Consider the following 4,817-nt stretch of genomic DNA (forward strand, 5'->3'; position numbering starts at 1 on the left):
CGGCTGCGGGGTTGGAGCCAGGGCTGCGCCCCTGCACTTGTCCCCGGCGCCGGGAGAGAGGCTCCGCCTTGCGGCTGAGCCAGGGGCCCGGTTTCCGCCTTGGAGGGACCTGTTGGGCGCCGGGAGGCGCGGTGCTTCAGCTGCTGGAAATCTGGCTGAGTGCAAAACCCGGACACGGCTGGGGGCGCTGGGCAGCCCAGGCGGGCAGGGGGATCTCAGCCGGGCTGGCGGGGCCCGGGGCGCGCGGAATGCGAAGCCTCGGAACGCCCCGACGGCGGCTGGTGCCAGGCGCTGGGCCGGAGCGGATCGGCGCCTGCGGGGAGCAGGCCGGGGCCCGGTTCCCACCAGCCGGGCTTGTGGGGGGAGAGAGCGCGCACCTTGGCGCGGAGAGTCGCAGCCACCGCTGCTGAAAGTGCGCCGGAGAGGAGCTGGGTGACTCGTAAAGTAGCCCCGACCCATCTCCTGCCCTAAGGGTTATGGATAGCACAGACACGGGTGCTGAACAGGGTTAGCATCCCACCCGTAAGAAATAATTGCACATGACAAAACAGCTTAATGAGGAAATCATAAAAAGCAGCTTGGTTCCAGAGAGGTTGACAGACCTTTAACTAATCATAGGAGCCCCTGTACATTCACCTCTGCTGTTACTTTCCTGCTTCCCACTATATTTTGTTTTAATCTTACTAATGCAACCCTGTTTGTGGCTTTTAATTTTATTCTGAGCTGTATCTTCTCATTTTTGCCATGAAACGTTTATTACAGTCATGCTGCATAAGAAGCCCATCATCCCATGCTTGTGCATGTAAGGCAGAAGCTGCACTGCAGAGCAACTGAAGGACTGCATTGCTGGCCACTTGTATGGTACTGAAAACTTATTACGAACTGAGGTATATGCTGCAGCAGAGAAAATAGAAGTCCTTTTAGGGTAGAGTATATTAACACTGTTCTTATTACATTTAGCATCTCAAAATGATAAAGTAGTACAACACAAAACATTTCCCACCCCTGACTAGAGTTTACACATTTGGTCAGAGATGCACACTATAATATAGTACCAAATTCCACCCTCCTTATTCAGATAGTGAATAGTAGTGATGGATTCAGATATTCAGGGCAGCAGGAGGGATTTTAAATAATAAGTGTTTACAGGATCAAACACAAGTGAATTCCCATTACTAGGGAACTTAGAATATATTTTAAAAAAACCAAACGGGTGCACATCATGGAGCCATTTTGAGGTGTGCTCACAGCTATGCATTCTATTTAATAAAGCAGGATCCTGCATTCTTCACCAGTTTCTGAATGGATTTAGAGTGACTTCAATAAAATCAGGATCAGGCACTGACCTTACATCATCCCGTGCATGAATACATACTAAGATACAAGAACAGGTTGCAGATATTGGAGGTAATCCGAGTACTACTCCATAATAGACATTATGTCCACACTAGGAACAGAATTTGAATCTTAGTTTCTTGCTAAGCTGTGTCACCCATTCTATAGTACCACTAAAATATACAATTTGTTATATATAACTAGGGCCCTACCCTAGTGTACTGCTACCCTTACTTCTGCGCTGCTGCTGGCAGGGCACTGCCTTCAGAGCTGAGCACCCGGCCAACAGCCTCCGCTCTCCGGCTGCCCATCTCTGAAGGCAGAGCAGAAGTAACCATGGCAATACTATGAACCCCTGCAACTCCCTTTTGGGTCAGGCTCCCAATTAGAGAAACATTGGTCTCCTGCATGAAATCTGTATAGTATAGGGGAAAAGCACACAAAAGACCAGATTTCATGGTCCATGATGTGTTTTTCATGGCTGTGAATTTGGTAAGGCCCGATATATAACAGAAGGACCAATAGTTCCAGCAATTGGGATACAAGAGAGAATACAACATTAGACACTACTGACCACAAATTGACCAGTTGAAGATGAGACTCAGAAAGTGATAACATTTTTCAGTCCCTAGTATATTGGAGACTCTGGTCTTAGAGGCACTGGCCTGGGCTCCATGGTTCTCAGATGCAAAAACCTGTCCCTCAGTAATATCACCATGGCAGTGTCTATTAGCTATTGTGATGGAACAGTCTTTCATCCATTCTGTGAGGAGATGGACACTTAAGTAGTGATTATAGCCTTTGGCCTTTGTTAGCCCCCTATCCAGACCCTTCATTTTCTCCAAGCATTGGTCACTGGTTTGGTGAGTACCTAACTTCATAACTCCCTCTGAAATTGTCTTGTACACCTTTTAGTTTCTCCTAGGGGAGCTGAGGTCCTGCAGTGCTGCTGTCTCTGTCCAAAACGCAAACAAATAGTACCTTCACAGTGGCTGCTGATTAGCTGTCAACCCACTCAGAGGACACCCTCCATATGTTTGTTGAGTTTAGTTCTAGATTTGTTATAGATGGATCAGCTATTTATAGGTCTAGTATGGATGAACCAGGAATTAGTTCACTGATCACCTGCCCAGAGCAGTTGGTCACCAGGAAAGCAGTTCAGAGCTCACCTCTCTGTGCTTCCAGCCACTATGGGCCATGGGTGGTGAACTCCATGCCCGTGGGCAGTAACACAAGGAGCTGACACAATTCAGCCTGAATCAAGGTTAGCATTAAGGTCAGCCAAAAGGTACCTAGCACAACCCAAGACATAATTGAGGAAGTTTTGTCTTTAGGCAGATGTGTATTGAGAGTCATTCTAGAGAAAATAATCAGCTAAACACAAGTTATTTCTCTAGCAAAGAAAACTCCAACATGTTATTTGTGCAAGGGGGCTTGTGAGCTAAAGTAAAATTGAAATCTAACCCGTCTGCCCCGCCCGTCCCTTGTTTGAGTATCCACCTGTCTTGAGCTTATTCTTCAGGAATGAGAATCTGAAAAGAATGATTTCCTAATATGCATAATTTCTAGATGGAAGTTATTACTGGGAACTCAATCTGTAATTTCATACAGTAGAAAATAACTTATGAGCATAAGTATGTCTTTGGAGCAAGGAAAAGGGGGATAAATAATGAGACTGTCTCTTTGTTCTGTTTGTACAGCACCTAGTGTAATAATATAACGTAAAAAGTAAAAATTAAATTATACAAAAGTATGCATTCTATAAAAAATAAGTAAATATAAGTGAACCCCAGTCACTGAAATGCTATTCAAAAGTGCCATCCAAATTCTGTTTTCTTTTAACAAATTATTAATTGCAAATAATAAAACTACTTTAAATAGTGCAGTGGCCATTCAAAATCATAACAAAACCTCCAACCATTAAAATCCCATGAAAAATTCTATTTCATTTTAAGATAAAATAAATATTACTAAAAATATTAAAACTATATAATTGCTCTTCATTTTTTTAAATTTTATCATGGTTATATTTTTACAAGTTTTGGAAGTAGTTACACCATATAGAAAAGCATGTCTTTTAGATATTTTGATTAAATTATTTCTAGTTTAATAATTTTTAAACCAGATTGTCACACTGCCTGCAGCAATTAGCATAATTTATTATTTACAGACACATTTTCTGGCAAGAGCCCATTTCCTTCAGAATGGCTGTAAAGCCTTTTCAGAGGAGGAAAAAGAAAAGGCATATAGTGGTGGTAGTTGTCACCATCTGAGCTTCTCTTTGCATAATTGGTTTTACTACTAAAGGTTTCACTGGGCAGGCCTGCACTGAGTTATACTGCCATAACTATGTTTTGTTATTAAACCAAGCATTCTCTTTACCATTTTTTTTAAAATATTTTTACAACTCCCTCCCAACTGTTCAATTTTCTTTATATTTTGTAGTGTTACTTTGTGCAAAAGCTTTTTTACCGCCTTAATTTTTAAAAAATTAAATTAAAAACTAACATTTTAGCCTAATTTTTGTGGCAGTTCTAAACATACATTTTTTGCTTTTTTTAAAAAAAAATTTAGTACACATAGCTTGCAAAACTGTACTTACTAAATAGAGTCCTTAGAGGAATAATCATTGTGAAACTGCTGCCTTGATCTGGGCTCTTTTTGCCTTGTGGGGCGGGGAACCTAGATACTATTTGTTGGAATCTGTAATATTTTAAAATTGATATGAGAAATTACCAAACTCTAATTTAACCATAATTTTTTTAAAAATCCATCAGCCAAATGATACCGTATGCTGGGGTGGCCAACCTGAGCCTGAGAGGGAGCCAGAATTTACCAATGTACATTGCCAAAGAGCCACAGTAATATGTCAGCAGGCCCCCATCAGCGCCCCCCCGCTCCCAGCGCCTCCTGGCCACCTACAGCCCCACCAATCAGCACCTCCCCGCACCTCCCAATCAGCTGTTTTGTGGCAGTGGGGCGGGGCGGGGGGGAGTGAGGGCATGGCAGGCTGAGAGGAGGGGGTGGGAAGGGGTGGAGTGGGGGCAGGGCCTGGGGCAGAGCCAGGGGTTGAGCAGTGAGCACCCCCTTTGCACATTGGAAAATTGGTTCCTGTAGCTCCAGCCCTGGAGTCGGTGCCTATACAAGGAGCCGCAGATTAACTTCGGACGAGCCGCATGTAGCTCCGGAGCCACAGATTGGCCACCCCTGCTGTATGCAGTTGCTGTTCAATAGTTTTCCCATTGTACCTGGGCTCACATAGGCTTTAACACTGGTGTGTGGGCTGGAGAAGGGCTGTGTTAGCTCATTTTAAGACAGATTCTCTTCCTCTGCAAAAAGAAAAGGAGGACCTGTGGCACCTTAGAGACTTAACAAATTTACTGGAACATAAGCTTTCGTGAGCTACAGCCCACTTCATCGGATAAGCTCACAAAGCTTATGCTCAAATAAATGTTAGTCTCTAAGGTGCCACAAGTACTCTT

This window comes from Lepidochelys kempii, chromosome 5 (assembly GCF_965140285.1).
Source record: "Lepidochelys kempii isolate rLepKem1 chromosome 5, rLepKem1.hap1, whole genome shotgun sequence".
Taxonomy (NCBI): Eukaryota; Metazoa; Chordata; order Testudines; family Cheloniidae; genus Lepidochelys; species Lepidochelys kempii.